We start from the raw sequence: 26,644 nt of genomic DNA on the forward strand, positions 1-26,644 counted from the left end.
GAGTATAGCTGTCTACTGATCATTCTTTCCTGTGAATTGCTCTGAAGCATTTAATGTTAATTCTTCCCAACTATTGTTAGTTAAATGTTGTTCTTGTGATTTTACAAGGCAATGATACATCATTTAAGTGTCTAGCACTGAGGTGCTGTCCTAATGTAGCAAATGCAAAAACATCTCATTTCCCTGGAAAAAGGGAAATTGAAACATCTGTCTTTCTGGGTGTTTGTTGTGAGACGTTCTATTTGCTAAAAGTGCAAAATGGCAGAGGAAGATAAAACGTCATGTGCTTCACATGATGGCTACTTGTACAAATCTAATGCACCATCACACAGGGGTGGGCTGCGGAGGTTGGTTTGTTGGTGGAATGTTAAAAACAAATACTAGAGCTTTGACCACTGCTGTTCCCTGGGTCGGCTTTACCAGCTGCTATATATGTTATCAGTCCAGACTCTCTACTACATTCCAGTGGCAGACCCATATACCTCCTTACCGCACACAGATGTGCATATGCACGCACACACACATGCACGTACACACATACTTTCTGGTCCTTGCAACCTTCTATCAGGAACTTTTCTGCCCCCTGTCCAACTGCTGATCCAGTGTACCCTCCCACAATTCATTGAGATATCTCTTTTTCTATAAATCTATTTGGGCACTCCATATCAATCTATTGCAGGTAAAGTTAATCATTCCTTTCTTCCTCCTCACTACAATTAGGTAGCTCTAATACCACATTGTGGATTTTATTTTAAGATTTTATTTATTTATTCATGAGAGACAGAGAGAGAGAGAGAGAGGCAGAGGGAGAAGCAGGCTCCATGCAGGGAGCCCGACGCAGGACTCGATCCCAGGTCTCCAGGATCAGGCCCTGGGCTGAAGGCAGCGCTAAACCACTGAGCCACCCGGGCTGCCCCCACATTGTGTATTTAAATCATTGGTATATGACTGACTCAAGTGAGACTATGGATTCCTGGTGAGCAGGTACTACTGATTATTATTAATATCTGTATTTATCCAGCTGAGTTAGGCTGAATTCCAAGGGGATTCCCAGTGTTCAAGTGTTCAATTCCCAGTTATTCAAGTATGAATATTCATACTTGTATATAATACTTGTATATTCAAGTATACAAGTATTATATACAAAGTTATTCCCTTGTATAACCCCATCCTGTTAAGTGTGGGCAGAATTGTGATTCTGTCTGGTTATATGGTAAAGAGGAAATAATCCTCGTTAGACCTGAGTTCTTTAAAGGCAGAACATCTTCTCCAGAAGATGGTTTCAGAAGAAAAAGTCAGGGAGATTCATTCCTGCCGACCTGGAAGACTAATCATGTTATGAACTGTACATGGGGATAGCCTGGCAAGGAACTTCCAGTAGCCTCTAGGAGCTGAAAGCAACCCCTGACCAGTAGCCTGCAAGACCTCAATCACACAGCCTCAAGAAAATGAATACTGCCAAAATCTGAATGCACTTGGAAGCAGATTGTTCCTCAGCACCCCCAGACAGGAAATGACCATCTGACCCTTTGGTTTTAGCATGGTGAGACTCTCAGTGGAGACCCCAGCCATGATATACCTGGACCCATGACCCACAAACTGTGTTTTTTTAGGCCACAATGTTTATGGTTATTTGTTACATTGCAAAGGAAAAGTAATACACTGGCCCAGTGCCTGGTACATAATAAAATATTGGCTGGTTATTTGTTGAGTGGATGCTTTGGATTAATCAATTAAGTCATGGAAGGAAGGAATAAGAGAGGAGGGAGAACGAAATAAACTATTTAGGACAAGAGTTTTCCTTGTGCCCCATTTAAGTACAAATTCGTTTGGGAGAACAAATAGCCAATTTCTTAGAATGATTGATGGGCCTTTCTAAGCTGAACAAAGGTGGCAGACATATTATGTCTGCTTAAATTAGTTTTTTCTGTTTATGTTTCCCAACTTCCATCCCATTCCTCATCCCTGAGTTATCCCTGACCATTCTGTCATCCCTACCCTGACGCCAACATGTCTGGTAACCCCTAACATGCCCTAACAATTTGCCAACTGGTAGCTGGCCTAGTCTATACCAGCTAGGCCATGGTGTTTTCCTGCTGATTATAAACAGCTTCATACAATATCAATATTAGTAGAAGACTCCCCATGATTATGGACAAGACAAAAAGAAGACCACTCCATAAATACACCTGAACAGAGATCAAAACAGACACACTGTGCAACCACAAAATAACTAAATGTCTCCTTCTCCCAGAAAATACGAATCACAAATGTTCCTTTTCCCATGATGACTCTATCTCCACTGTATTCCTCCTGTCTTCTAGTACATATGCTGCCAAAGCAAGGACATTTCCTCCTGTCTTCTAGATAAAAAGTAGTAAAATTCTCAATTCATTCCCTCTGAATTGTCCTGCTTTCTGATAAAACTCAATCCATTCCTTTGCTCCTTTGTTTTTTTTTTTTTAAGATTTTATTTATTTATTCATGAGAGACACAGAGACAGAGAGAGAGAGTCAGAGACACAGGCAGAGGGAGAAGCAGGCTCCATGCAGGGAGCCCGACGTGGGGCTTCATCCCGGGTCTCCAGGATCATGCCCTGGGCTGAAGGTGGTGCTAAACTGCTGAGCCACCTGGGCTGCCCCTTTGCCCCTTTGAATTTTCCCCAAATTATTTCACACATACCCAAATCGTGTAATAAACCCCTCCTAATTCAAGACAAGTCATTGTTGCTTATGGTGTGTGATCTCCTTAGTTGCAACAAGGATTTCTCCATGGCCCTATATTATTTTCATCAAATTGAAGAGCTGATGCTCCCCTGGATTATGGGCATACGGGCTTCTCAGGGCAGAGTCTGTGCTTTCCTATTCTTTGGATTAATTCTAGAACCTAGTTCAAAGACACTCAGTAGGTGATTCTTGTATAACTGAATGAATGATTTTTTAGTCTTTCTCATTTTCTGGTGCCATACCCTTCACTGGGGTTGTACAGGCTGAGTTATGCACAACTGCCAGAGGTAATTGGAGCTCCATGCCCACTCCCTCACACTGTTTTGTTAAAATTCCACAAAGCTCAGTCCTAGGTCCTCCTCTCTTCTCACTCTATACTCTCTCCACCAAAGCCTCACCTGTGCACTAGCATTAATCTACTCCCTGTACACCAGTGACTTTCTGACCCTTCTTCATCTTCAGCTCAAACCTTTCCCTTCAGCTGTACCTGCATATAGCCAACTGCCTTCTAAATACTTCTATATGGTTGCTTTGCTGATATTTCCAACACAACACGTCCATGACGAAATTAATGATCTTTCCTTTATGTGTGCCCCAAGTCAATGGTAAAATTATCTTATGACAGAAATCTGAGAATCATCATTGACAATTCTTCTTCCTTACCCCTGACATTCCATTCTTCTTCAAGTCCTGCAGATTTTTACCTTTTAAATACTTCTTAGAACATTTTTCTTTCTATTAGCATGATAAGCTAAGGTACCATTTTCCATGACTTTGGCTCACTAATCCAACTGGTCTCTCTCTTCAGACATCATTCAACTTATTCTACACTCTGAAGTCATAATATTCTTTTCATATATCTTATTGTATTAGTCCTTTACTTATTTTTTAAATATGCATTTATTTATTAGAGAAAGAGAGAGAGTCCCTAGCTGACTCTGTCCTGAGCACAGAGCCTGACACAGGGCTCTATCCCACACCCAGAGATTATGATCTGAGCCGAAACTAAGAGTTGAATGTTTAACCAACTGCGCTACCTAGGTACCCCTCCCCTGTTTACAACTTCATTGGTTTTTCATGCTTTTAAGATAATGACTTAAATCTTTAACATGGACCTTGAGCCTTTGCATGCCCACCTTGCCCCCTCTTATTCTCTGCACTATAGTCAAACTAGTCCTCTTTTAATTTCTAGAACATGCCATAAATATTACATCCTGCCTCAGGACCTTTGCATATACTATTTCTGTCCTGGAGCACAACATCCTCCCCGCATTTCAACTGGTTCATTTCTACTCATCCATCAGATGTTAGTTCAAAGTCACTGTTTTAGAGAAGTTCTTCCTGATATATTCCACCAATCTATCTAATCCTTCTGTTATATAGCACTTCCTTTCTAGCACCCTGTGCTTTCATTCCATAACATTTTAGTGATCTTCAATTATACATTTACTGATGTCACTTGATTAATTTCCATTTTTTAACTAATATATGTCCCAAAGGCCAGTGATGACGCTTTCACTCATCACTGTAATTCCACTGGTTAGCATAGTGCCTGGCATACAGTAAGATACTCAGTAAATATTTGCTAAATGAAGGAACCTAGACTTTCTAAACATCCTCATCCTGCTTGTCTCAAGAGACAACTTTTACTCTTTATTGATGTACATATATTAGGAAAACTAACATTCCCCTTTTTGACAAGGGACATGCCAGTTCATACATGGACAAAGGAAGTTATTAAAGTCTTCTAGAGTTTTATGTATTCTGTTTGTTGCGACCTAAAGCCTCTTTTTCTCTTCTGGTAGCCTAGTCATTATCTGCCCCTTATAAACTCTCCATAATTCTTCACTCTTCTTTTTTTCTTTTTAAGATTTTATTTATTTTTTAAGATTTTGTTTATTTATTCATGAGAGGCAGAGAGAGAAGCAGGCTCCATGCAGGGAGCCAGATGTGGGACTTGAGGATCACGCCCTGGGCCAAAGACAGGCGCTAAACCACTGAGCCAGTCAGGGAGCCCCCTCACTCACTCTTCAAAAAGTGGCTTAGTACAAACATCACCAGTGAGCTAGACTAATTTACTACTGTATCCCCAACTACCTCTAGGGGGCACCAAACATAATAGCTATTTTAGCAAAGATCTCTAAAGGAATTCTCTAAAGGGTTCTCTAAAATAGTAAAAAGGAAACAAGCTCCTATAACACCATATGCTAGAGGGTTATATTTATAAGTCCCCCTTTGCTGTTCTGAGATATGGCATGAGTCTATTCTCCCTGTTGGCTCAGGCCAAACACCTCTCCTTCATTCCTTGGGGCTTCCCAAATATTTTCCGTATACCATACATAACTTCGAAAGACAATGATTTGGGGTCAAGCTTAAAATGGCTTCTTGGCAAAACTTGTATGTTATCTTAGAAACTTCATGCAAATGCTTTGTTTCATTCCATAAAATATTCCAGTATGCTTTAATTTTAAAATATCTTTCCTAAACACTTTGATAAAAAATGATAGCCTCAAATTGTCTATCTGGTAGCTTTGTATAACCCTGGATATAACCCTCTGCCAAGCTGCTGTATATATACCAGTTTTGCAACAGGACTATGAAGTTATAGTAGATATTCATTTGTGGTTTGTTTTGTTTTGTTTTGTTTTTAAAGATTTTATTTTTTTTACTCATGAGAGACACAGAGACAAAGGCAAAAGGAGAAGCAGGCTGCACACAGGGAGCCTGATGTGGGACTCAATCCCAGGATCCCAGGATCACACCCTGGGCCAAAGGCATCCAGTAGATATTTATTTGTAAACGTTAATTATATCATATGCATGAAAGTGTATGTAACATATAGGTACAGTTTTAAAATTTTACTCAACTTAAGAAATATTTTAAAAAAAGAAATAAAATATTACCTGTATCTTTGGAGAGATACTGTTATCCCTCCTGAACTTCCTTTTCCTTCCATCTCTTTAAAGAGGTATAAAGTCCACTTCTGGGACACCTGGGTGGCTCAGTGGTTGAACATCTGCCTTCAGCTGAGGGCATGATCCCAGGGTCCTGGGATCGAGTTCCACATTAGGTTCCCCATGGGCAGCCTACTTCTCCCTCTGACTATGTCTCTGCCTCTCTGTGTGTCTCTCGAGTAAATAAAATCTTTTTTAAAAAAATTCATTTCTTTTTTTTTTGGGGGGGGGAAGGGGCAGAGAGAGACTCTTCACAGGCTCCACACACAGCATGGAGTCCAAAGCAGGGCTCATCTCACAACACTGAAATCATAACCTGAGCTGGAATCAAGAGTAGGGCATTTAACCGACTGAGCTATCCAAGTGCCCCATAAAGTTCACTTCTTAAATTTTGCATTAATATTTCCTATTTTCCTTTTGTATTAACATTATTCATATATCTCTCAACAACTTTTTGTCTTGTTTTATCTGCTTTTTTATGTAAGAAGACTCATCCTGCACGTGTTCTATAATTTTCTTTTTCACTAATCACTTTGTTTTTTGAAATTGATCTATGTTGATTTATATAGCTACTGCTCCTTCATTTTTTTCTGGGTCCCTATTATTTCTTCCAAGGAGATTCTCAAATCAGAATTTCTCTTTTTCCTTATTGCCAGAAGGCTTTGGGACAATATGAAAACTGAGAAATCTTTACTGCCATAAGTACCCATTCTTTCCACAAGAAAGTATGGAAATTACTTCTAATTATCACTTCAGGTTACTTATACTTTCTGATTCTAAAATAATATGCATTTTGCAATACTTTTAATTCAAGACAAAGGTTGATAATAGCATAGATCCCCTTTCCTTTGTATAAAAATCTATAGAATTACAGTTTTGCTGTTTTTCACTTCCACACAATTTTATTTTGTAAATACATTTCCCAAATGGATGAGCACCTATTATAATATAGTTATTGGAATACAAATTGTATCCTCTAAAGAATTTCTTGATTACTTTTCCATCTTCCTTGTTTTAGAACTATATCAACTGTTGCAATTTGTTATTACCAATTTACCTTTCAATGTTGTACCATGGGAAGGAATTTTACCCACAAAATTGCTTTTTTTAAAAAACTCCATGAATTATAAGAGATGATACAGGTTAAAACAACAACAACAACAACAACAAAACAAAACAAAACAAAACAAAAACCTCCGTCTGATGAGCCAGGCATGCATTGCCCCATGGATGTTGACTGAGTATCTGCTAAGTGTACCAGCAAGGTCGAGGTGGAACACAGGGATAAATCAGACAGGTTCCCTTCACAGCAGGAGCTCACTCTCTATCAGCCCAGAGAGACCTGCCTGTGTGACTGTTATACAAGGCAGTGGATGCTGAGGAACTTGAAAAGAGCTGCAAACAAAACACAAGAATAAAGATCAAAGAGAAAATCATTTCCAGCCAGGGAGTCAGAGAAGGCTTTAAAGGAAAGATGGCATTTAAACTTTGGAAGATAGGTAGGATTTTGGGTAGCCAGTGGAATGGAAGTGATAGAGGATATTAAGACTGAGCTAGTGCAAGCACAAAAGGGCAGAGGTAAGAAAGGGCAAAAAGTTCAGGAAGCAGTGAGTAGTTTCATTCGACTGTAGGAGATAATTTACAGGACAGTAAAGGAAGTAATTCCTATTTTTTAATAATTTTTTTCACTCTGCTTTTTCTTTGGGTCTTAGTGGGTCAGCTCTGCCCTTACCTAATGCTCAGCACATGTGTTGATATAACAGATGGTGTATGTATGTGCACATGTACACGTGCGCGTACACACACACACACACACACACACACACCTGATCTTTCCAGGATTTGGTTGGGAATAGAGATAAAAGGATTACATTATGCACCCTCATAGCAACAAATCTCTAGTATCCATTTCCTCTCCTCCAGAAGTCCCATGGACTATTCGGCTCCACACTTCTGCAGACCTCCCCACCTGAACCTCCCCTCCCTTCCCTCTCCCCCTGCTGGCCACCACCCCTCCAGCCTCCAATCCCTCAACTAGATTTTTCCTTCTGAATGTTCTCTTCCCTTTTTATCACGGAGAGCCATCTGGCTTTTGTTTTCTCCAATTTTTCTTCCCACACAGCAGCAAAGAAAGCCTAGTAGCTTGAGAAAAAAAAAGAAAAAGAGGAAGATAAGTAGAAGAGAGAGGAAGGGATGAAGAAGGAAAAGGAAAAAAGAAGGAATTAAAGGAAAAGGGAAGAAAGAAAGGTAAGTAGTTTCTTCTCTAGAAACATGGTAGGACAAGCGTGCAAAAACTTACACTTTAAATTTTCTGTGAACAGTCACAAAACTTGATTTAATCTCTAGTGTTCAGACCATGTAGATGAATTGGAGGCCATCAGTGTCTTCCAAGGATCTAACAGCATTCGTGGGCATTATGACTTCAACACTGGTGTCACATTTTAATTTTTTAAAATCCTCTACTGATTGTCTGCACCATCATTTCTGGTGGGTTTATGCTTTCCTTCTACCCCTCCATTTGCAATAGCCTTCACTGTTCCTTGCTTTCCACCACATCCATCCCTTCTTGTTGATTTTTCCCAGGGGTGGCATAGTCAGGCAGACCATGTTTTGAATATTCATGGCTCAACCTGTGCAATGAAAACAGAACAAGTAAAACAGCTGTCAACAACTCTACAAAATTCTGTTTCTTGGATTAAGACCATCGGATGCACCTGCAGATAAATGTTATTACATCTTTTCTTCCTTTGCGTACACCTATTAAGCAAAGAGATATTGTAGCCATTGATCCCCACAAACTCTGTTAATAACCGACAGCATCAGGTGCATACAAGGAGAAGGTAGTTAAGCACAACCTGCTACTGCCAAGAACAGTCCCCTGGAGCCTCTCCTACCTAATCGTTTACTCTTACAAATACACAAGACAAGAAAGTCAGTGCAGAACTAATGTAAAACCCAGGGGGCAGAAAGTAATAGGAAACTCAACTACTTAAGCTTCCTGGATCTCTGGAGAAAATCACTTCTAAACAATTAGAGTACATTTTGTTAGCATCATCTCCTCTAAGCCAAGAAACAGAACTGTTTTTGATTAATAAGCAAAAGAGAATGTAGAAATGGTGAAATTAAAATAGCAAAGTGTGCATTGTATTTGTTGATTAAATAATGGTCTATTCTTTTTTCTAAGATCAGCTTACTAAAGAATTTACACATCCATTTGGAAATAGGGATTTTCCAAACTTAAAGAGAGTGCTTCCTATAATATCAAATTTTAGACAGTTTTAATGGTTCCTTTATCATTATTGGTTATCATAATCATTTCAAAATATGAATCATCCAGTTTCTTTTTTTTTTAATTTACTTATTCATGAGAGACACACACACAAGGAGAGAGAGAGAGAGGCAGAGACACAGGCAGAGGGAGAAGCAGGCTCCATGCATGGAGCCTGACTTGGGACTCAATCCCAGGTCTCCAGGATCACACCCTGGGCTGAAGGCAGGTGCTAAACTGCTGAGCTACCTAGGGATCCCCGAATCATCCAGTTTCTATGCCTAAAAAGGCATCCCTTGGCAAAAGTGGACTTATTAAGAATATCAAAGACACGTAGGAAATTTGGGATACACCAATTAGCAGACTGCTATCACTTTGATGATTTATGTTAAGTGTGTGCATACACTATCCTAAGAAAAGGGATCTTAGCTATTGCAAGATCTGAAGACAAGATATTTGTGGAAAATGTGAAGCAAAAATCACTTTATCCATGAACAAATATTCTCTTAATAGGAGGGTTTGGGTGATGTAAGAGAAAAAAACATCTGGCTTGGAATCAGAACTGGTCTCTGCCACTGGCTGAGTGGTCTTGATGGAGTAAATATACGTCTTTGCTTCTGTAACATGGAGATAGTCCTTTCTAGAACTCAGTAGGGTTTAAAAGGTTAGAAGAGTCGTCCTTTGATAAATGTTCCCCTTTTTCCCTCTCTTGCCTATCTTTGACCAGTAGGCATGGCAAAAACTTGCATTTCCTTAGTGAAGAGGGAAAAACTCATTCCTGGGGTGAGACTAATACTTGGGTGATGTCAGAAGATGTGCAAGAAGCAGAGAAGCTTCCAGTTTGAGTATTTGTGTTTGCTGGCTTGTTTGTTGGCTTACAGATTAGCAAGATTTTTATTCAATGTAAAGAAAACAAGGGGGGCCTGACTGGCTCAATCAGTAGAGCATGCAACTCTTGATCTTGGGATTGTGGCTTTGAGCCCCACATTGGGTATGGAGAGATTACTTAAAAATAAAATCTTAAAAAAAAAAGAAAACCAGAGGATCTTTTATCTTCTCTTTTTCTTCACCAGGAAGCAAATTTAGGTTTAATAGTCAATTATATTCAGTGACTCAGAGAATGGAAACCAGACAGTAAGTGACAACACTGAAGAGTTCCACCTTTATTTTGTAGCCTCCATTTAAAGAATGATTGACATTAGACATATGTAAGATATATATAAATACTAGATCCAAAGGCCTATATATATATATATATATATATATATATATATGCTAGAAAAGTTATATATGCGTGTGTGTATATATATATATATATATATATATATATATATATAGGCCTTTGGATCTAGTATATAGGGTTACAAAAGCCCTCAAAACTTGCCTTTGGTGGATATAGAGACAATGATTATATATATATATATATATATATATATATATATATATCCATTAGAAAAATTAGAAAAGTTAGATTCTCCTAAGGAAACTGATTGCATATGTCAGGTAAACAATATGAAACTAAATTCTGTGAGTTCTTAATTTAGGTTAAGTGTTAAAGCAAAGAAGTATTTGATCATTATATCCTTATGTCTTTTATAATTTTATTTCTCCCATAGATATCATGAATATTTACAAAGTATTAGATGTAATATGATACTCTTCATTTCTGATCTATTCTGCAAAGACCATAAAGATTAGATTATCCAAAATGTTTTGTCCCACTCTCTAGTGGGACATTTCAGCAAAACACTCATTTTAAAATAATAAAGCCTCTGTAGGGACAAGTCGTTCGTTGGTCCAACAGATCACATTGAGTGAAGAATACAAGGTGTTTGGTACAGATCTTATTCCAACTTCAGCCTTAAATTTTTCACATGTATAATCCTCGATGCATCCTTTTGCACTTCAAACAGTTAACTCTCTCTTTACTTCTTTTTTTTTAGCCGACTCATAATAAATTGAGTGCTTTTACTTATTTATTATTTATTTATATACAGTAAAATGTGCATAACACAATGTTGGTGTGATCTTGAGCATGTCACTTAACTTCCCCTATTTCTCAGATTTTCTCATTATTTGGATTCCAAACTCTGCCATCTATGTCTGAAATCTTTTCTTTTTTTGAGAGAGAGAGAGAGAGAGAGAGAGAGAGAAGAGGAAAAGAGGGGAGAGAGAGAGAGAGAAAGACAGGAGAGAAAGAGAGTATGTGAGCAGAGAGGAAAGGAAGGGCAGAGGGAGAGGGAGAGAACTCCAAGCAGGTTCCATGCTTAGCATGGAGGCTGACATGAGGCTTAATCCCATGACCCCAAGATCATGACCCAAGCTGAAATCAAGAGTCAGATGCTTAACTGACTGAGCCACCCAGGTGCACCAATGTTTTAAATCTTTACGTGGAAGTATGGACTAATCAGGAAATCAGCTACAACCCTACAGGCCTTTGGATCTAGTATTTAGGGTTACAAAAGCCCTCAAAACTTGCTTTTGGTGGATATAGAGACAACGGGTATAGCTTAATTAATTTTTCCATTACCACAAAGTGCAGGCTACCAGCACTTCATGGACAATATGACCTCATCACCATAGCGAATTCCACAGGTGTCTACCGCACCTCTCTTGGTTCCAACTGATACTGATCTTTTGGTTGCAAGGGCATCAATCAGTTCACTTCTTATTATATAAAAATAAGGAGAATGTGAAGCTCAACCACCTTGGAATCCAGAAGTCAGATAGCAGGTCCTGCTGGGGAAACAGGAAACTTGGTCTGCATGAGTCATAAAGAAAGATTCATTTCCTAGGGCTGCCTCATTAAAGTAGCACAAATGGAGTGGGGTCAAACAACAGAAGTGCATCATCTAGTGCTTCTGGGGGCTAGAAGTCAGAAGAACCCAAGGCATCTGCAACCTGTAAGGGAGAGAGTCCTTCCTTATCTCTTCCTAGTTTCAGGTCATTTGCAGCAATTCTTGGCACTTCTTGGCTTGCTGTTGCCTCTGTCTGCCTCTGCAATCACATGCTTCCTTCCTGTGAATCTGTCTTCCCATAATTCTTTTCTTCTAAGGACACTAGTCATCTTAGCTTAAGGCCCACCCTAATGACCTCATCTTAACCTGATTACATCTGCAAAGACCCTATTTCCAAATAAGGTCATGATCATGGTTGCAGAGGGAGCAGGAGGTTAGGACTCCACGGAATACTTTGCAGGGACACAATTCAACCCACCGGGAATCTGACCTAGAAGGTTGTTTAGGCAACAAGCTTACCTTGCTCACCTGAGAGAATAAGATTTTATGAGTTCTTGTTGCATTATTCCCCACTGACATGCTTCAGCTTCTTTATTTTCATCTTTTTAATGATTTTGTTCCATCTACCAACTGCTCAGCTTCTCTGAATCACAAATTCAAAATCAGTGAGAGAATATGATTATTCTAATGAGCGACCTACTCTTCTCTTGTGCAAAGCCCTTAATTTTAATCACCACTCAGGTCTTTGACAAGTCTACACATTGGGAAAAACTCGGTAGGATGCCCATCAAGCCATTATTTCACTGGTGGCCACAGGAACAGGGTTGTGAAACGTACCTGTAGCCACTTACCCTTAAGTAGTCGTCTAAGGTGATTTTGCTTAGGAGGGGACCCTGTACAGGAAACAATAGGCTCTCCAGGACACAAAGAAAGCCTTTAAATATAGTATAAAATTGTTAAACATAGAAATCTATGCCTAATCCTTTAAGAATGTTGTGAAATTTAAGGAATTCACACATACACCAATAAATACACCTTGCCAGAGAGATGTATTGTGATATAAATTTAATGCACAATGCAGTGATTCATAACTACCTGTATGTTAATGCTGCTTAGGGAATCATAATTTTTAATTACCTGAATTTTACACATTTAAATTTGCATATATATTATTATATTAGTTCAGCTTTAAAGACTATATATGTACTTTATATATGTGAAACATTATAATGTGTATGTGTGTAATTATAATTGAACTCAAGGGATCCCCATAATGATTCAATAACAGAGAGGGAAAAAAATCAAAGCCAAAAGCAATAAATCCATTTTAATTATATGTTTAATAGCTTGTGGCTGCAGTTTTTTTATACATATTCATTCATGTGTGCCTTTTATATTTTGTATTGACTTTAAACTGTTTCTTCGAAAAAAAATAAACTGTTTCTTCGATGTTTTATAATTATGACCCCATGTAAATCAACTCAGTTGAAAATTTTACATATTCAAATTAATGGGCAAAGATATAAGATGTTCATTTGCATTATTGAGAAGTCATTTTTATGTGTTCCACCATAGTTACAATCAATATGAGGGACTGCATGGGCTCAAGGATTGAATGACCATAACTTAAATGTTCTGTTTAACATCAGTAAAATGATGAGTTGTTATATAAACTCGGTGTTTTTGAGAAGTATTTAATTCATATTGGACTCTAAAGTCTACCAATTTGAAATGCTATAATCAGGGTGTGACCTATTGTATTTCCCAAAGCATGAATCAAAAACATCCTGATTGCCTGATAATGTTTTGATTTTAGTCATGTGTGTATTTTTGTTTTGCTGCACCAGAAAAATAGGAGTGTTTGATTTTAATCGGGATATGAGTTTCAGTCCTCATTTGGTTAAAGCTGAATATAATACTAGAACTTGGGAAATACATCTTTTCTAAGCTCTCTGGACATTCTGTATCCAATTACAATGGTGCATTGAATAGCAGCAAATGGAGAAAAATGCTACTGCTTCGTTTTGCTTGAGTCTGGTGTAGTCTCCACTTAAACGTGGCATGAGAGAGCCATCTACAGAAAGTTAAGAAAAGAACTGTCTCCTACAATAAGCGCAAAAAGTCTGAGGATGTCTGTTAGTACACTTCACTCTATGGTGACATGTGAAGCATTCTGCTGTCACACAGTGGACAAAGGATCAGACCCAGAATGGACTCAGACAATAATAGGCAGCTCTCGCAGGGACTTAAAACCATCTCATCATCTAGTAATATGGGCCACATTCACATTGGTCTAAGGCCCAAGAAGATCTGTTGTCAGGCCAGGCCAAGCAGGCAGTCACCAAGAGTCCACCATGATAAAATCAAGAAGCAAGCCAGAGATCTGACACAGAATGCCCCAGGGCCAGCATGGAAAAGACTGTTAACATGTTGCCAAATATATACATCTTTTTTGTTGAATCCTTTGACAGTGTCCTAGACATCTTAACCTCCATGCATCTCCTAAGAATAAGTCCATTCTCCTGTGTTATAACCAGTGTCTTTATCACAGCTAAGAAAGTTAACAATTCTACAACATAATCAAATATCCAGTTTCTATTCAAATTTCCTCCCAGTTTTTCCCAAAAGTGGCCCTTACAGCTATTTCTTTTTTTTTTTTCTTCAAGATTTTATTTATTCATTTGACAGGGAGAGAAACAGCACAAGTATGGGGAGTGGCAGGCAAAAAGAGAGGGAGAAGTAGATTCCCCACTGAGAAGAGAGCCCGACTCAGGGCTGGATCCCAGGACCTGAGCTGAAGGCCGAGGCTCAAATGACCGAGCCACCAAGGTGCCCCGCTATTTTTCTAACAGGCATCCAGCCAAGGCTCACACATTGCATTTTGTGGTTATGTTTCTTGAATTTCTTCTAACCTAGGATGGTATCACCATTTTATTCCCTAAGACCTTAACCTACAAAAAGACCAGAGCAGTTTTATCATAAAGTGATTCCATGTTCTGAATTTGTTTCCACTGTTTACCTTATTCGTCTTTTCCCTGTATTTCCCTGAGAGTGGAAATTTAGAGGTTTGAATAGATTCAGGTGTCACATTTTAGCCAAAAATACTTCATAAGTGATGTTATGAACATCTGACTGCATCTCATCAGAAGGTACCTGACATCACTGTGTCTCACTCTATGGAAGGATACCTTTGGTCATCTGTTAAGGCAGTGCTCCCAGATTACTCTGTAGTAAAGACACAATTTTACTTTTGCAATTAATAAGTCAACTCTGGGATGGTATTTTGGTACTGTTCTAGTATTATAGTCTCCAAAATCCTTCTACCCAATGGTTTTAGCATCTATTCATGACTCATATCCAAATCAAGCATTACATTGGGGTATTTCAAATGATGATTTTCTGGTGTTATCATTTTTGTCTACATTTATTAGCTTCCTTTCTCCCATCCTCCTCCATGACGATCTCTCCACCTGCCTTTTTTCTTGAATATCACTATGCATCTAAGGATATTTTTTTGCTCAGTGTATAATCATTAATTACTGTCATCTTTTTTTTCAAGCTATCATCAATTTGGCTAGCAGAAGTATCTTCAAGCTTTCTGGCCTATTGAATTCTAACTCATGCTTCTACTCTTATTTCATACCACTTTATCTCTAAAGTATTCTTTACTGGGTGTATTAAGTGCCCTCTTCCCCTATTCTCCCATTGTGTGTTGCTTATATCTCCAAGACCATAATTAACATTTTTACATGACCATTATTTACAGGTTTATCTCTTCACTGGCCTGTGAGAACCCTGGAAGAAGAGACGTATTTATAATTGGTGTCCCAGACACTCAGCATAGTGCCTGGTGAATATGTATTTTGACTGGTGGAAGTAAGCCATGATTTCTCTTGTTGAGTTTATTACTCCTCTTCAAATTTGTTCTCCCTTTTTAAAATTTATCTTTTTTTCTATTTTATTTCAGTTTTATTGAGATACAACTGTAGAATAGATAGAATTGTAAGATATTTAAAGTGTACGTAATGATGATTTGATATACATATACATTGTAAAAGAAATCCCCTCCCCCCAGCTACTTAATTAATACATCCATCACCTCACCTATTCATCTTTTTGGTGTGTATGAGAACATTTAAGTCCTAGTGTCTAGTAAATTTCAGTGTTATCAACCATAGTCAACCATGATATACATTAAATCCTTATACCCTATTCATCTTGTAGCTGAACATTTATAACCTTTTGCCAGCTCTATTTCTCCCACTGCCATCAGCCCCAGTTGCTGGCATCCACTTTTCTATTGCCTTTCTCTGTTTGCCTAATCTCACTTAGTGTAATGCCTTCAAGATTAATCCTTGCTCTAGGAAATGGCAGGATTTCCTTCTTTCTCTAGGCTGAATAATATCCCATTATATGTGTATTCTACATCTTCTCTATTCATTCATCTGTTGATGATACTTCTTCTATCTTGTCCCAGTTCCATACTTACTAAAGCCTCAACATACTCTCTTGCAAGAAAAATAACCCGTTCAGGAATTTTATTTTATTTTAAACTCTATTTATTTATTCATGGGAGACACAGAGAGAGAGGTAGAAACACATGCAGGGAGCCCAATGCGGGACTTGATTCCAGGACTCCCAGGATCTCGCCCTAAGCCGAAGGCAGACATTCAACCACTGAGCCACCAGGCATCCCCTTGTTCAGGAATTTTAAAGACATGGTACTTGTCACATTTAGTGATGTCCTTACAGAGCCTCTTTAGATCTTTACAATGGAGTCCCATAAACTCCAAACTCAAGCACCATCCTACTTTCTTACTGGTGCTTCCCTGGTTTCTAAGTGAATCACTGGGATCTGAAAATGAAGGTGATGACAATGTTATAGCAAAGAACTTTTCCTTTTTTTTTTTTTTTTAAGACTTTGTTTTTAAGTAATCTCTACAACCAACATGGGGCTCGAACTCACAACCCTGAGATCAAGAGTTACATGCTCTACCAACTGACCAGCCAGGTGCCCCAGCAAAGAACTTTCTTGATAATAGGGCTTTCTACTCTGGACTACAGAAGCAGCCTCAGTTTTAACCAATTACCCAACTTAAGGCATTTTTAGTGCCATAAATTAATAGTAACCAATTTTTATTTATTATTATTTTAAAAGATTTTATTTATTTATTCATGAGAGATACAGAGAGAGAGAGAGAGAGGCAGAGACACAGGAGGAGGGAGAAGCAGGCTCCATGCAGGGAGCCCGACATGGGACTCGATCCTGGGACTCCAGGATCAGGCCCTGGGCCAAAGGCAGCACTAAACCACTGAGCCACCAGGGCTGCCCTAATAACCAATTTTTTAAAAAATAAATTAACATTCATTTCTTACAGCATTGAATTGCCTCACAGTTAAAATTTAGGTGAGTAATTTCTGATGACTCCTGGCTGAAGTGGCTTCAAAGACTGGCACGATGCCATTGTTATCAGTGACAAAATGCTGACGTCTTCTTTTACCTCCACAAAACCACAAATGATGTTTTTCTTCCAGCAATTAATCATGGACTGGTTTGGTATCACTATCAGGGCTTTTTAAACCGAGTCAACAAAAAGTAATAGTGAATAGTGGTTCTACAGAGCACTCTAGAATTTCCAGAGTGTTTTAAATATTTTATTTTAATCTTCTTCTTAAAAAAAAATCCATGTTTTGAGCTCACAACCATGTACCCAATTGTCTTACTATATCCAGATTCCTTGCAAGTACTTCAAACTCACTAATACTCATGAGTTCTCCTAGTTCAGTGAATTTCCATCATGTTCACGTACTTGCCCAAGCCAGAGTCCTGGGGATCATCATCACACCTTTGTTTCTTTTATAAAAAGTTTACACACACACACACACACACAATTATTTACTTAAGTAATCTCTACACCAAATGTGGGACTCGAACTCATGACCCCAAGATCAAGAGTAGCATGCTCTTTCAGCTGGAAGCCAGCTAGGTGCCCTACACCTTTATTTCTTTAATGTGTCTTTCCCTCATACTTTCTACCAACAGATATTTTGCATTGACTTCCTAATATTTTGAGTGCTACCATCTCCTTGCCATATAGTAGTACCTCAAACTCAGTATGCCCAATACCAAACTTACTTATTTTCCCCTAAAACCATCTCCATCTTCTCAGTAAATAGAACCACATCCGTCCAGTTCTTAAAGCTAGAAAATTGTATCGTCAGTCTGGACCCCTCATACTCTATGTGTGCATGTGTATTTCTTCTTTTCCAGCTCTACTCTACTAACTCATTCTCTCTTATATGAACTATTTTAATCATTTTTTTAAAGATTTATTTCTTTATTTATGATAGACATAGAGAGAGAGAGAGAGAGAGAGAGAGAGGCAGAGACACAGGAGGAGGGAGAAGCAGGCTCCATGCTGGGAGCCCGACACGGAACTCGATCCCGGGACTCCAGGACCGTGCTCTGGGCCAAAGGCAGGCGCTAAACCGCTGAGCCACCCAGGGATCCCCTATTTTAATCATTTCTTATGAGGTCTTTTGTGGCACATGTTTATTCTTCATGTTGGTGTAGAATAATCTATCACATTTGTGGTAATACACTCCCTCACTTTAAATGACTCTCAAAAGTAGCATAGAAGTATGGTTCAAAATTAAATAAAATTAATTCATTGTATTAGAATTCAGGCTAGTGGTAGCTTTGGGGAGGAGGCTGTAATGACTACTAAGAGGCAGGAGAAGTACTGCCAGTATGTACCACTGTTTGATCTGGGTGGAGGTTACATTCATACAATGAACATATGAAAATTCATTGAGCCATATAAGAATGTGGACACTTTTCTGTATCTGTTTTTCTTCAATTAAAAAGTTAACTAAATAATAACAATTAATAAGCCAGTCATCATCATATTAGGATTGAGCAACAGCTTTTGTTTCTTTTTTTTTTAATTTTATTTATTTATTTGATAGAGAGAGAGAGAGAGCGAGCGCGCAAGAGCCCAAGCAGGGGAAGAGGCAGAGGGAGAAGCAGACTTTGCTGAGCAGGGAGCTGGATGTGGGGCTGGATCCCAGGACCCTGAGATCATGACTTGAGCTGAAGGCAGATGCTCAACCGACTGAGCCACCCACGTGCCCCACCTTAATGTTTTCTCAATGTCTTCATCATGGTGAGTTTTGTTTTTAATCACAGTCAGAACCAAAGTGTTCAGGTACTAACAGTTGATCTTCAATGACTGGTAGAATGTCACATACTCGGTCTTATATGCACTATGGTAGTTGGGATCCACTGCTCTGTTTCATGTCATGATGATGATGCGCCGTCTCACCGTAAACATTCCCTCTTCCAATGGGCAACCCTTCATCCACTTTAGGGGATGAATCCTGACAGCTCCTTTTTGTCACCACACTTGTTTAATGCCTGTGTGAGACAGTTTTGTGAGACAGAGAGACATTTTGGTGTCACTATCATCAATATGCTGATGCAAGGACATCAATATGCTGATACAGGCTCAACTCTATGCCAGCTGGTGTTACTATTCAACTCTTCCAGCCTGGCTGAATTAGAGATAAAAATGAAAGCCAAATGCTTAACTATAAATCCAGACAAAACAGCAGAGAAACTGGTAGGCAGAAAGATACCTTCTGAGTCCGTGGCAGAAATCATTCTGACATTTTAAGTTACAGAGACTTGGGACACAGATTTGGGGTGAAGATGTGACTTATAATTTCCAACAGCATTTAATAAAAAACCACACAAATATTCCTGCCAGTTTAGGAAATGTATGAACAGAAAAGAAGAAACAAAGATAATCTCATAAAGCACCTAGTAATGATAAAATGATATAATGCATTATAATAGAATGAATGCAATATGCATTCATACTGTGCAGTATGCACAGTAATAGAATTAATAATAGATTGGCACGGTCAGTGTCTACCAGATACTAGGCATATATGAGGCATTGTTTATATACATTATTTTATTTAATGTAGTTTTACGTTTGTTTCTTGTGATGCAATACAATGAAGTAAAAAACAGTGAGATGTTCACCAAAGTCCTTGTTCTTAGAGTTCTTATCCTCTCTCTGTTGTTGTTTTTTGGGTACCCACGAAGTGCCAACACTGCAGATTAATCTTCATTATTATAGTCACATATGTTAACATAATGCACTAAAATGCCTTAGTCTTGAATCCAGCTCCCCAGTAACCAGATGCCAGGTAACTTTGTGGCACATGACTGAGGCGGTCCACCCAAGCATTATGTAACTCTCTGATCTGTTTTAACCTACTGCCTAGCCCCACTATAATGCTTCTGAGAAGTACATTCATGTGCATCCCACTTGTCTTTAGAAGGTGCATCCCCAGATGTTCTGGATACCAAATGATTCAAAATAAAAACTCTCTGGGACATGAGACCAAAGGGCTAGTCTAGTAAGTTGTTACTCAGTTGGAAGAAGGCAGCAGGATCACTGAACTAAAGGGGTTGATGTGAGAAGAGAAGTCTGAATTTCAGGGAAAAGAGTATAGAAGCCAAGGATGGATAAAAACAGGGACCTCGTTAAGCTGAATAACCTGTGCTCCCCTGGGTCATGTCCATGTCCCTTTTTCTTCAAGTGTAACTGGAAATAGTGAATGACCTTTGAACAGATAGAACCGCTCCTGCAAATAGTACTCTAGCAACTCTAGCTTAGGTTCGGAGAGGCATTTGCACTAAATTAAAAATGAATGATATCGGGGGCACCTGGGTGGCTCAGTGGTTGAGGGTCTGCCTTTGGCTCAGGTTGTGATCCCGGGGTAATGGGATCGAGTCCCGCATTGGGCTCCCTGCATGGAGCCTGCTTCTCCCTCTGTCTGTGTCTCTGCCTCTCTGTGTCTCTCGTGAATAAATAAATAAAATCTTAAAAAAAAAAAGAATGATATCAGATTAACAGTGGGAGGGGAAAGGAGAAGACGGAGGAGGAAACAAAAAGAGACAGAGCCCCAAAGTGGAATGTACACAAAGAGGAAAATAAATAAAAAGACCTTCCACATCTGCTAACGTTGTAAAATCTCCCCTCCCTTTCATCTCTCTGCCCCCTCTCAGGAGCTCCATCTGACACAGCATACACAAGAAATAAGTTCCCTATTTGATGCGCTACTTTGACTGCCTCTGTGCATCTTTCTTCTCCAAAATTCCCCTTTTCTAATTCTGGAGCCGAAATATCCACTCAGAAGCAGAAGAAAAGGTAAATGGGAAGAGTGGATTTCTCCGGCTTTCCTTTAGCAAGGCAAGAATAATCAAGTTTTGGCTTTTGAAATGAAACAAATTGTTATTTGATTATATTAATATCAGTGGCTGGATCAGGAGGCTTTTTAAACCAAAATTATACAAATGACGTAAATTTTCTTGGCTCATGATACTTGATACAACTAATTTTAGGCAAAGTGATTTTTAGCACTTGCAGCTGCAAATATAACAGATTCAAGACAACAATCAACACTAAATTTTTATATTTTGCTACTTTTGAATTACAGTATTTTTGAAATAAAAGCACTTCTTAACGTGCTGCAATTTGACTTTCAAGTGATTCTTCAACCAATTAAACTACATTATGGTACTGATAGTAGGCTACAAGATACTTACTTATGGCATATAGTCCTTGTCCTGATGTTGCCTTACAAATTTTCCTCTGGCTTCTGGAATGTCATTCCTTCTAGTTCCCAGGCTAACTCTTTGCCTCAAAATGAAACACTGAAAGCAGAGAGGTTACATGGGTGTAGCAAACACAACCAGTTGTCTACACAATACACACCACTCCCTGATTCCTCAGCAACAGAAGCCTGATTTTTGTTGGGAGAGATAGGGAAAATGTGCCTGCTATAAAATTACATTTCCCAGACCCACAGGGGTGCTAGGTGGCAAAGAACTCCTTAATGAAGTCAGAGGATAGGCTTCTGGGAAAGTTTATTAAAGGGAGCCCATTCAACAGGTGCCCAGGATTTGCCTATTGTCCTTTCTCTTATCATCGTCCTCTGCCAGGAAGATAGAAATGATTACTAGGGCTATAGGAGCCATCTGTAATGGTGAGGTTACAATCCACACATGAAAGATAGCAAAACAAACAGGCACAAAAGATTGGGCACCTTTGAGCTGTCATAAGCAGCTTCAGGCTGCCTCTATACAGTTTCACGAGAAAAAAATACAATCAATCACTAGTTTAGACTACTCTTTAGAGGGGTGTTGACCATGTCAGCCTAACTCAATCTCTTTTTTTCTTTAATTTTTTTAAAAGTTTTTTTTTATTTTAATTCTGGTACAGTTAACATAACATGTTATATTAGTTTCAGATGTAGGATATAGTGATTCAACAATTCTATGCATTACTTACCTGATAAGTGTACTCTGAAATCCCCAAGAGCTATGTCACCCATCCCCACCCATCCACCCACATCCCATCTGGTGACCATCAGTGTGTTCTCTATAGTTAATAGTCTTTTTTGGTTTGTGTGTGTCTCTTCCTTTTTCCCCCCTTTTACTCCTTTGTTTTGTTTCTTAAATTCCACATATGAATGAAATCATATGGTATGTGTCTTTCTGTGACTTATTTTGCTTAGCATAATACTCTCTAGCTCCATCCATGTTGTTGTTGCAAATGGCCGGATTTTATTCTTTTTTACAGCTGAATAATATTACATTATATATAATACATATTATATATATATCTTCTATATACATAGATATTTATATGTATAGATAGATAGATAGATAAATCCTCCACATCTTATCTATTGATGGACACTTGGGTTGTTTCTATAATTTGGCTATGTAAATCGTGCTATAATAAATGCTAAGGCACATTATCCCTTTGAATTACTAAATCTCTCTAGTTATACCTTGAGAGAGAATCTGAGTGAAGCATTGGCAGAAGAACAGCAATGAAGAAGAGTGTCTTGTACTTACACAACTATGGAAATTACTTACTTAAATAGCCTGTAAATTAGGTCTGAAAGTAGTTTCAAAACTTGTTTTTCAAAATACTTTGACCACTTAGGGACATAAAAATCAAGACCACAGTGCTATATCACCTCACCCCTATTAAGATGACTCATTAAAAAAAAAAGACATTTTTGTGCGCTCTTGGTGGGAATGTAAAATGGTGCAGCCACTATGGAAAACAATATGGCAATAACTCAAACAAATTTTAGTAGGATTTCCATATGATCCAGTAATTCCACTTCTGATTATAATCCAAAAGAATTGACAGCAGGGACATAAGGAGATACTTTGTTCACAGCAGCACAATTTGTAATAGCCAAAAGATGGAAAAAACACAAGTGTCCACCAACAGAGGAAACAATAAACAAAGTGTGGTGTATACATAAAATACAATATTATTCAGCCACTAAAAGGAAGGAAATCCTGACACATGCTGTAGCATGCATGAATCTTGAGGACAGTATACTACATCAGTCACAAAAAGACAAATATTGTATGGTTCCACTTATGTGAGGTATCTAGAGCACCCACATTCCCAAAGACAGAGAGTGGAGTGCGGGTTGCCAGGGGCTGCAAGGGGGAGGAAATGAGGAGTTGTTGTTAAATGGGTATAGAGTTTCAGTTTTGCACAATGAAAAAGCCCTGGAGGTTGGTTGTACAACAACGTGAATGTACTTAACACTACTGAACTGTACACTTAAAAGCACTTACCATAAGCTAAATGCCATGCAAGGAATAGAGGACCCTGGTGACTAAGACATTATCTCTACATCCTAGCATAATAGAAGAGATACGGGCTTTGCTGTCTGACCAGACAAAAAAGAATGAAAGTAAATTCTAGCTAAAAGGTACAATATCCCCATAAAAGGGTACACAAGTGGGTGTGGTAAACTCAGGAAATGAAAAATAATTTTAAAAATAAGGAACATGGTAATGAGATTGAGGACAAAGATGTATGGGTATAGTGGGGTCTGAGTATTAAACAAAAAAGTTTGTAAACATAGGGAAAATAAAATATTTATAGAAAGATTCTCTAAATACTGACATATTCTAGGAGAGAAGATTTCTATTTTTAAAAAAGATTTTATTTATTTAAGAGAGAGAGAGAGAACACAAGAGAGGCTAAGGGCAGAGGGAGAGGGATAAGCAGACTCCACACTGAGCAGGGAACCTGACACAGGGCTTGATCCCAAGACCCTGAGATCATAACCTGAGCCAATGGCAGATGTTTAGCTGACTGAGCTGCCCAGGCCCCCCTTGGATAGAAGATTTCTAAACACCATAGCAGGACTCACTATGAGTCACCAGTGGAGGCTCTTCCATGAAAAGAAGAAGCCATGGCCAGTATGCTATTAAATATTTATAATCTAAAAGTGTGTCAAGAAGGATATACCTAAGAAATTTCTATTTAATTCTGTAGGCAATGGAGAAGCATCATTTTTTAAGACATTGACATAATTTGTTTTGTGGCCTTTTATTCCACTTTGTAAAGATTATGAACTATGTTACACACTAGTAAAATCATGTACCTGCCACCTTCATTAAGGGGTAGACTATTAATATCTTTGAAGACCCATCTTTGATCTCATCTTCTTTTTCTCACTCAGAAATAATCAATATACTGAATTTTGTGTTAGTTATTCTCTTGCTTTCATTAGAGTTTGAGTGTATCCCTAAAGGTTGTATTGTTAAGTCCATCTGTCTTTGAACCTTGGGTTGATAGCATCTTAGTGTATGTATTCTTTTGACTCGCTTTTTCACTGGTCCTGTGTTTTTGAGGTTCATCTATGTTTATCTACATAGCTGTGACTCATTTATTGTCACTGCTGTTTAGCATTCCATTGAATGAATAAGACACAATTTATCTTGTCATTGTATTTCAGTGGACATTTCAGCTATATCCAGTTTTTTGTTATCACAAGTAATCATTCTATAAATAATTCTTTCCTGTATAGATTTCCTGCAAAACTTTCACCAGAGCAAAGGTTGGCCTTCTAGGGCCCGTGGGCCAAATATGTATAGCTTGTGAGTTAGGAATGGTTTTACATTTTTAAATTTTATTTTTTAAAGTTTTATCTACTTAAGTAATCTCTACACCCAATGTGGGGCTCGAACTTATGATCCCAAGATTGAGAGCTACATGTTCCTCTGAGACAGTGAGATGCCACTACATTTTTAAATTCTAAAAAAAGCAAAATATTTCATATATGAAAATAGGAAATTTTCATATGTCCATAAATAACATTTTTTGGAACACATCCACATCCACTTGTTTACATATTGTCTGTGGCTGCATTCATGCTACAATGGCAGACCTGTCATCCATACTTTCTTCAGAGTGTAATCATACCACCTATTCTGTGAGGCTTTTCTTGAGACTGCCTCCTTCTTTAATTCAGTCATGTTTATTGTAACGTGCCAGGCCTTTAGATCTTCTTACATAAAAGTTCTCATTAAAACGTACTTTTTATGTACTGTACTACCCTCCTAACCAAATGACAAAGTCACTTAAGGTTTGAGACCATATTTCATGACATAAATGTAAAGCAGCTGCTCTACAAATGCTTATTTTTGTTGTTGATAATTATGATGTAGGTTCAGATGCTTCCCTAGGGATTGAAAGAATTTGTGCAGCTTCTCAAAGTTCTAGGTTTAAATTCATGAAATAATTTGAATGAGAAAATTTACTAGAGCTTTTTGTTTGTTCAAGTTTTCTTAAAAAGTATCTTCTTTTGGGGGTGTCTGAGGGGCTCAGTTGGTTAAATGTCCAGCTCTTGATTTGGGCTCAGGTCATGATCACAGGGTCCTGTGATTGAGCCCTGTATCAGGCACTGAACCTCCAGAGTGCCACACTCATATGAGAGTCTGCTTGAGGATTCTCTCCCTCTGCTCAGGTGTACATGCTCTCTGTCTCTCTCTCAAATAAATAACATCTTTTAAAAAAGTATCTTCAGGTGGCCCGGGTCGCTCAGTGGTTTAGCCCCACCTTCAGCCCAGGGTGTGATCCTGGAGTCCAGGGACTGAGGCCCACATCAGGCTCCCTGCATGGAGCCTGCTTCTCTCTCTGCCTGTGTCTCTGCCTCTCTCTCTCTCCCTCTCTCTCTGTGTGTTGCTCATTAATAAATAAAGTCTTAAAAAAAAAGTATCTTTTTCTGACTTCCATAGAATTTTATTAATTTTTCTGTGTAATAATTTATTGGTATATGTTACATTTCACTACATCATAAACCCTTCAGAGACCATTTTATTCACCTCAGTGTTTTTTCTCAACATATGATAGTCACTTCACATAGATGATATATTGTTTATTTTGAATTGATGACTTTGTGCACGCAACTATACTAACCTCTACTAGAAAATGTAAAAGCAGGACATGTGTTTGTCTGCCACCAACATGTTTCAATTCTATATCTTTTGTTGAAGAAACAAAACAAAATGATAGAAGCAATAGAAGAATGACTTAAAAAACTTTAAATGCATGATTATAAGATATTGACCATGTATGTAAATATAAAAGGATGATGTTAAATAGATGTCAAGTTCTTGTATCATCTCAATTAATTTAAAAGATTATATACTTCATATACTTAATTTGTATTTGAAAGTCATTGTAGTAAATAAACTACAGTGAAACAATTTCCTCAGACATACCTGGACTTAGACATTTGTGAGGCATTTGTAATATGTTAAATAAAATATGCAAAGCATAAAAATCAAATTTACTAACACTTACCAGAAACTAACCAGTGACTCATTTGGTTATTATTTTATTATAATCTTGCCTAGGGAGTAGAAATATAACAAATTAAATAAGTATAAATTCTTTCCAACTGAAATGAAGAGTAGAATGTTGTCCTGTACTTAAGACATTGAAATAAAAAATGAGAGGGGATCCCTGGGTGCTCAGCAGTTTAGCGCCTGCCTTTGGCCCAGACCGTGATCCTGGAGCCCCAGGATCGAGTCCCACATCAGGCTCCCTGCAT

The 26,644-nt window shown here is 38.3% G+C and overlaps 2 long non-coding RNA genes across 2 annotated transcripts; both read right to left on the reverse strand.

Annotated features, from left to right (window-relative positions):
• Nucleotides 1-5,863: 5,863 nt before the first annotated feature.
• Nucleotides 5,864-12,288, reverse strand: LOC140607925 (uncharacterized). The gene is made up of 3 exons (XR_012009845.1): nucleotides 12,206-12,288; nucleotides 7,980-8,310; nucleotides 5,864-7,075 (listed from the first exon to the last, which is right to left on the reverse strand). It is a non-coding gene; the product is annotated as an uncharacterized lncRNA (long non-coding RNA).
• A 6,307-nt stretch (nucleotides 12,289-18,595) lies between these two features.
• On the reverse strand, nucleotides 18,596-26,376 carry LOC140607924 (uncharacterized). Its single transcript, XR_012009844.1, has 2 exons — nucleotides 21,309-26,376; nucleotides 18,596-19,103 (listed from the first exon to the last, which is right to left on the reverse strand). It is a non-coding gene; the product is annotated as an uncharacterized lncRNA (long non-coding RNA).
• Between the last annotated feature and the right edge of the window lie 268 nt (nucleotides 26,377-26,644).

The sequence above is a fragment of the Canis lupus genome, chromosome 17 (assembly GCF_048164855.1).
Source record: "Canis lupus baileyi chromosome 17, mCanLup2.hap1, whole genome shotgun sequence".
Classification (NCBI taxonomy): domain Eukaryota; kingdom Metazoa; phylum Chordata; class Mammalia; order Carnivora; family Canidae; genus Canis; species Canis lupus.